We start from the raw sequence: 8,570 nt of genomic DNA, 5'->3' as shown, positions 1-8,570 counted from the left end.
GATTTCAAGTTACCAGTTGTGATGTTATCTAATTATTCATGGTGTTTTAGGAGTTATTTGATTTAATACGTAATGTATTTGATATGTGATTTCAAGCTACCAGTTGTGACGTTATCTAATTATTCACTGTGTTATCTAATTGTTCATGTTTATACTGAACAATTTTGAAAACGATCTCATGTATTATTTGGTAGATAATATTTATTTGATTGTGTGAAAGTTCTGATCGTTTAGCATGTTGTGAAGCTGTGTAGTCATCGTGTTTGCAGTTTTTTTTATTAAGTTGTTGGTAATATATTTGTGGCAGTTTATATAGGGTGTTAAAGTGAAAGGGAAGTATAATGACATGGAGGATTTAGAGAGGCAAGAACACACGTCAGCAACGAATAGCAAAAGCTGAAAAAGATTTAGCAGACGCTGAGCTGGAACTACAAAACGTTCCACCATATGAAACTCCCCGAGAGCAAATTGTAAGTCGAATTTATTTCACTCAAATGTTTATGCATCTGAAAATATTTATTTTAATATTCGAAAAAATTACTTTATATTTGCAGGAAAAGTTAGGTGCTGAAATATTGGAGCTAGAAGCTTCTGCAAGAGAGAAACGACATCAAAAGAAAGAAAAAGAGTAGCTTTTAGAACGAAATAAACAATTAGCAAGGCAAACCGCAGATAGGTGAATAATCTGTTCTATGCCATGTCAGCATTGTATGCGCATAATAATCTTCTTTGACGTCCGGTTTAATATTTTCACCTGTATCTTTTGTAGATTAAGGGAGATGGAAAATATTAAAAATAAATGTTTACAGGCGTTAAAAATTCTGAAGCTGAAAAAATCTTTGATGCTTATCAATGGGTACAATCACACAAACATGAGTTTAAGAAGGAGGTGTAGGGGCCTGTATTAATTGAGGTTACTTCATGTTGTGTTTTGAATTTTCAGTATGGATATGTTTTTATTATTTATTTTCTTAAATTAATTTTTAATCGTGCTTCGGGTCAACATTTCAACCCAGCTTCATGCTTCATACTTCATACTTAGAGAGTCATGTTCCTTGTTACATTTGGAAGGTACCTTAAAATTTTGAAATTTTCAGTATGGATATTTTATATTTATTTTCTCGTTGTCTATCGTTTAATTCTTTTTTCTGTCTAAACGCAGGCTTTTATCACACAAGATTCTGCTGACCGTGACCTCTTGTTCAGAAACCTTAAGTCATTTGATGTTGCCATAATTAACCAGGTTGCTGATGGAAATCGCAACCCAGAGCCATTTAATATTTCTCAAGAGGCAAGTGATGTAGTTTTTATTTAATATTATACGCTTCTTATGCAAGGCTTAAAAAAACGGAAACGAGTTTAGAGGCGTTTTCACTTCGCCTCACGAGGCGTAAGCCTCGAGGCGAACCGAGACGTAAGCCCGAGGCGGAATTGAAAAATAAATATAAATATTATATATCTTATAAAAATAGTAATACTAACTAAATTAATCATCAAATTCATCAAAATAATAAAAAAACACGCATAAAAAGACATAAACCGCTTAAAATTGATACAAAAACGCAAAAACATCAAAAACAAATATCTAAAACCTCCGAGACGCAACCTTTTTAGCGCCTCAGCCCCTCCCTTTGAGGCGCACAAGCAGTATAAACCCCCTGAGGTCAGAATCGTTTTTTGGCCGTTTCACTTTGAGGCGCGCCTCGAGGCGCACGCCTCAACCGTTTTTTAAAACCATGTTCTTATGGAGCTAATTTTTTTCCAATCTGATGAAACGAGCAGATGTTATCCATGGGCCTATATTCAAGGCTTGACCAAGTTTTTGACGCTCCACATGCCGTCAAAGAAGTTTTGATTGGGCAAGCGGGTCTTGAACATTGAGTATGTTTTTGACTTTTTGTTCATATCCAGTTTAGGTTTTTTTTTAATATTTATAATAACGGTATGCTAAAGCATGCTGATCTTGTATAATTGTACCAGTACATAGGGTCTAAAAAGAGTGATGAGCTACCATATTAATGGATTTTTAATAGAAAATAAATATTATTAGTTAATTACCAACTAAAAAGATTCAGTTGTTGATTTGGAGAATCTTAAATCGCTTGAAATATTTAATAAACAAGAAACCAATAGCTGTTCAACTACCTGACACTCTCTAAGGCGACTGCTTATCTGCAACTACCGCATCATGTACTCTCATTGAATCGCTAATTCTAATGTCATGCCCATCTATTGGTTCTGACGGACTCTTGTCTCTCCGCCAGCTTAAAAATTTGACATCGCTCGATCTTTCTACACGTTCTTAACCAATTTGCAGCCTGTATTAGCCTCCTGTCTGCAGTTAAAGGTTTATTTTCTGGATGCTGAATTTTTTTTTTAATTTTACACAGTAAAATACCATTTTCGTCCCTGAGGTTTGGCCAGTTTTGCAACTTTCGTCTAAAGGTTTTGTCGCATTTGGATCCAAAAGGTTTGAAATCTTGCCACTTACATCTGGCTCGTTAACGCCATCCATTTTTCTCCGTTAAGTCGGGGATATTTTTGTTTTTTCTCCGTTAAGGGTATTTTGAATACTTGTATATTATGCAAAATGCTTGTACATAAAGTGAAAAAGACCGAATTGCCCTTTAAGTTAACAAATAAGACGGAAATATCCCTGACTTAACGGAGAAAAATGGATAGAGTTAACGAGCCGGATGAAAATGGTAAGATTCTAAACCTTTTGGATCCAGATGTGGAATAACAAACCTTTGGACGAAAGTTGCAAAACTGGCCAAACCTCATGGACGAAAATGATATTTTACTCTATTTTATATTTCTGGTCTTTGGCTTATGAGTTTCACTGTTTTTTTTTTTGTAAGGTTTTAAAATTTCAAGCATGCAAGTATCTCACGACACGTCACTCGTGTCGAACCTCTTTACAAAGACGCGGCTCTCCCGACCCTGCGGGAATTGAACTTATCATACGGGACCTTATGTCAGGCTTCCATAGAGGAGCTTCTTGCTTGCTGTACTCATTTAACTCACGTCAGTTTGAATGCATGACCTAAACTGGCGTTTTAGTGCTGATTGGGCATATGTATCATCTATGGGCTCTAACCAGCCTCAACGATTTTTACAAAATCTCAACTGTGTTGGTTGTCCAAATATCAAGAAAGTACTCATCCTGTCAGTTGCTTGGTTTTCTAATTTGTCATCGTTAAACATTTCGTTATCTGCATATTTGAAAGAAGTTGATGTGGCCTGTATTAATTTATGCTTTCTCAATCTCAGGTATTATATTTTATTGTTGTAATGCTCTAATAATGTAATGATCTAATAACTTAAAAGGCTAATTTTTACATGCTTTCCACTTCAGCAACTGTAGCTCATTGGAAATCTTGAAGCTCAACTACCCAAGTTTAACTAGCCTCTTTCTGCAGGTATGCATCATATTAGTTCTCATTTTTTTCTGGGACAACCCAAATTACAAAGTGTTAGGGGCGTTGATAAACCATTAAAACCAATCCAATCACTCAAATCGAAGCAAGTCGATCAGTTTGAAATGTGTATGGTTCAGTTCACAGTTTCGTTCTGGCGGTTTGACAGTTATACGGGCATGCGCCATCTTTTTTTTTTCATTTTAGGAATATATAATTACGTATATGTTTTATATTTACTAATACCTTTTATATGAGTAACAAGTGAGTTAACCTGCTAATACCTTTTGTCCCTTATTTTGTATGAATTATTATGCAGAATATATGAGAACAGAGAACAAGTATGCCAAGGGGTCACAAAAATAATAGATAGTTAAAAAAAATATGTTGGCCGATTTAACTGTGTTGGATATGAAGTCAGTAAACTGCAACAGTGGATTCACCTGATTATTATGTTGTCAAAAGCCCACAAAGCCTGGAGCCTAGGCGTTTAAAAGGCGAGGGCTTTTTTAAGCTTGGTGTATAGTATATTTCTAGGGGTTTTAGGCATGTTATAGGTTTGTTTAGGGCTACGTTTGGCTGGAATTTTGGCCAGAAAATGCCCTGAAGCATCACCTGAAAGCTCACATTTCAGGCCGCAACACATTTGGTGCGCTGGGCTGCGCCTGAGCACCTAGGGGTCTTTTGAACATAGATTGTGTGTTCTTGTATAGTGCTCTTTAAATTTTTAATATTAGGTTTTCGAGATCTTCCATTTGTGACATGGCTGCTAGATTTTATTCTTTAATGTAAATCTGAACCAACATGCCATGATGTAGATTTGCTAACTAGGAACATGAAAAGTGTTGATAGGAATGATTTTGGTAGTGATAGACTCCAAAGACAAGGAAGCGAGTTGTGACAAACCGTCCCATCGAGTTATGAGTTAGAAATATGAATCCTTTGTATGTCCTTAATTACGAGGAAAGTTATAACTTTCATGATTTGGAATTGGAGCTTATTTTATCGGCCTGCTACTTTGGGACCTAGGGATGTGCATCAGTATGATATATCTCAGTTTGGGGATTTTTCATCCCAAAATGAAAAGAAAACGAATTTCTTTGTGATGCACATCCCATATCGCGTATAAAGAGTTACAAATTTTCACTTATTAGTTGTTAATGATGACCTACTAATAACTTTCTCCTGTCTTTAAGTTGATTAAGAGGTTATTAAGTTAGCCTATTACCGGCTTAGTACGTGTTGAAATGCTTTGTGCTTTTGTTATAATGTTCATAATCTTAAGTGATATATATCGAATGGTCCTGCTCATTTGGTGATTTTACCAGGAGCTAAAACATAGAATCGAGCGAGTGAAGGAGAAAAGCTGCAAAGATGGAGTCTTAACATCCGAAATTGAATTCAGTGATGAATTGATGGCGATATGGAAAGAATTTGTCACCGTTCACGGCGAGATGGTGCTTCTTAAAAACTACAACTCCTTAAATTTTGCAGGTACAAATGAGTCGGGTCAAAATGATAATTCCTTTATCCATTACATATCATTTGAATAAACCTTTCTATTTGTTTTGGGTTTATTACAGGTATCATCAAGATATTAAAAAAGTATGACAAACGAACGGGTGGATTACTGCGTGTACATTTCACACAACTTGCTCTTCGTCAACCATTTTTCACAACGGAACCTCTTACAAGATTAGTCCACGAGTGTGAAGAGAATCTAGACCTCCTCTTCCCTTTAAAAGCGGTAGTTGAATCTTTTTAAACATATGATTGTTTTTATACGACGGTTATGTGGATCTGATTTTTGAATTCTAATCCAAAACTCATCTTTTTATGGATGTGCAAAATTTTAATGTCAATTTAAGAAAGTCATACATCAGTTGCTTAAAGGTTGTTACACTTCTACTTTTGCCATTGTTTTCACTTTTCTCCTTATTGGTCATTTGTTCTGCTATCTTCTAACTTTAAACAAGAACCCTTTAGTATCTAACCAGAAACAACACTTTGGATTAGCCAAATGTGAAGTGGCCTTTGGGTTGGCAAACAGAAGGTTACCCTACCCTGGTCCACATGTATTATTCATGATCCTTTATTGTAAACCTATACACCTTTTGTTGCACTTAAATGTGATTACAATTATAGGCAACTGTTTTAAACCGCCCCGTACATAGCCCTAAACTCACCAACCTAAGTGATATGTTTCCCGCCGCATCGCGCGGGTAAACGGCTAGTATGTACTAATGAACATAACAAGCATATGATATAAAATCATGAAAAACACGAAAGTAACAAGTAGGCACATGTGTATCACCCCAAAACAGTTTGAAAAACAGTAAAAGAGGGGTCTATGTACTCACTTGAGGATGCTTAGAAGTCTTGACTAACAACCAAGCAATGCTAGAGGGATCACGAAAATCAAACGACACCTAATATAGGTAACTACGTTAATAAACGGACCTAAATCGGAGGATCGGATAAAATGAGGTTTCGTAAACCAAATGAGTGTAGGGACTCATGTAATATGGTTTAACAAAGCCTACATTCTAAAATGAAACCTAACCTAAGTGCTTACGACCCATTACGACTCGTTAAGGTAGCTTACGCCACTTTAACGCGTCGTTCGCGTAAAACGCGTTCGGACCGCCTAACTAGTCCTGTGACAAGTATTATATGCCTTAACATGTTTAATAATGATGCCTAATCAGTTTAGATGCAAAAATTTATGTTACATATGCTTAAAATGAATTTATGCGTAAAAAGGGCATTTTGGTCATTTTCCTAAGGCATATAAACTACCTATCATACAACTAACTAAATGAAGTGACCATAAGGTATAACCTCGGAAGGTTATTCCCTATACAACTATGGTCACAATAAATGCTTGGTCGGATCCTAATGATCGACCAAACGGGTCGGGTTCGAAAGTCTAAGCGGTTGTTTAGACCGCTTATCTTACGACCCTATACAAGCACTAATATAAAAGTGACGAGCTAAACATGCTAAAACATGTTTAACAAAGTTAGAAAACAAGTTTGATATCAAAACAAAAGGTTTTGATAACCAAGAATAGTTTGGTTGCAAAATACGCATGAATACGCATTTTGACCGAAACTATGACTCGTCACTACACCTAATCAACGTGGTAATCAGTAGGTATAGTCACAAGGGACTATAACCATTGTGATTACGCTCACATTGCAGAGTTCAAACGAACTTCGTGCTGACCAAAGACTGGTCAAAGAAAAAAGTCAAACACAGTTTGACTTTCGTGCTTAAAACGCATAAAAGCATGAAAGAAACTTACAACGGGTCCAAGCTAGGAAGAACTTGATCTAAATACTCAGGTATGAAGCATAAAGCTTCATCTTAGAGCATAAAATCAGATCAAGGTATGAGGAAAATGGAATGGGAGCTTGGGTATTTATAGATTTCGGAGAACCGTTAGGATCGTTTCTCACAAATCGTGCTTTGATCTTGACCTTACAAGTGGGCACATGGTTTTCTAAACCATGGGAACATTAAAAACAAGCAAAATCCATCAAATGGTATTGAAAAACTATGATCAAAACCATCAAAACATCAAAATTGGATTAGATACAATGAATCTGGTCATTTGGGCACTTTTTGACGCTTTTAGTCCCTATTGATCAAGAAAGTTTATTTTTGCGCACCAAACACCTCAAAGCCTATTTCTATGCTATATGAAGGATATTTAGGGCATATTTAACTTATGATCAAGTTCGGGAATGTTCGTTACAGTACGAATCGGCATACTTTCGCAGTTTGTCGAAATTAGTCCCTGCAAGGGAATAAACTTGATTTTGCCACACCAAACCCTCCAAAACTTATTTCTAAGTTATGTAAAGGTTATTTAAGGTATCTTAAGCCTATGTCACTGTTCCGTAGTGTTTGTTGCATTAAACTAGTTATATTTACGTATCAGTTCGCGTATAACCTTCCAGAAAGCGATTTAAAGCTTGAAATCGAACATGAATTGATATGTGCATATGATACACATATTTATACAAATCCCAAGTACAAAACACAATATTTCATTGATTTGGTATTTTTTTGATGGTCGCAGAGGCACAGGTGTCATAGTTGATCTGGGTGAGAGGGATGAGAAGCAGTTAAAAGAGTTGGCGGATGCAATAACTATCTTAAGATGCTCGATGGAGATGAAAATGAAGTTCCTTTCATCTTTTGAATGAACCTGTTTATTTTAGTGCTTTTGTTAGTAACTCATGCAAGTGTTTTATGTTCCATATAATTCGCATGTTGTGTTATGTCATTGGATTTTGATTTCGCATGTTTATTTTCCATATTTTTCATTTTATAACCAATTTGATATCAAACATGTGATTTTATACATAAAAAACACGCGAAATTAAAAACATTAATGTAATCTAACAAGTCTAAATATGCAACAGAAATTCAACATCAAACAAGTCTATTTGTCATTTCCAATAAATGCCTTCAACCTATCTGAGATTATTTTGTCCAAATCTTTGAAATACTTTTCTCTGTCCGGCTTTTTATCGAAAGCATTTGTCTGTTTAATTATTTTTTGACACTCCAGATTGTATTCGGATAGAATGATTTTACTTAGATATCTGTGCCTCAGGAGATGAAGTTGTGAATTCTTTCTGTTGTTTACTTCATCTTCTTTCACAAACCCAGTCACCCATGGTGTTTTCTCTCCTTTGTATGTTTCCATATGATGCATCGTAAACACTCCACAGTCTACACCATTATTCTCCATCCTCCATTCCATCACTTTTCTTTCTATCACTGATGTTTCAAGTGCTTTTATAGCTGGTGTTGGTTTTAAGGCCTTTTGTAGGTATAAAACCAATACCCTTCTCTGTAACATAGCAAAATTGTGTCAGTAGCTTTTACATAAATATAACAAGTATATGAAGAAGTTTTTGTATTACCAGTGTGTCTGGAAGCCCCTTGTATCTATCCTTAAATTCTTGTTCAGCTACTGAATTGTCAATCAGCTCAATTTTGTCGGTTTTCAAGTGGAAGCAAAAGACATAGAAGTGGTCAACTTGAAGTACCGGAATAAACACCAAGTCAACCGAATCAAGTTTTTTTACCTCATATTTCCGTATTATGTCTTCTAAATTTGAGGCAAATACGTTT

The 8,570-nt window shown here is 35.7% G+C and overlaps 1 pseudogene; it reads left to right on the top strand.

Annotated features, from left to right (window-relative positions):
• Positions 1 to 1,020: 1,020 nt before the first annotated feature.
• On the top strand, positions 1,021 to 7,633 carry LOC110888541 (annotated as a pseudogene).
• The last annotated feature ends 937 nt before the right edge of the window (positions 7,634 to 8,570 follow it).

The sequence above is a fragment of the Helianthus annuus genome, chromosome 11 (genome assembly GCF_002127325.2).
Source record: "Helianthus annuus cultivar XRQ/B chromosome 11, HanXRQr2.0-SUNRISE, whole genome shotgun sequence".
Lineage (NCBI taxonomy): Eukaryota > Viridiplantae > Streptophyta > Magnoliopsida > Asterales > Asteraceae > Helianthus > Helianthus annuus.
This window is presented reverse-complemented; position numbering and strand designations above follow the sequence as displayed.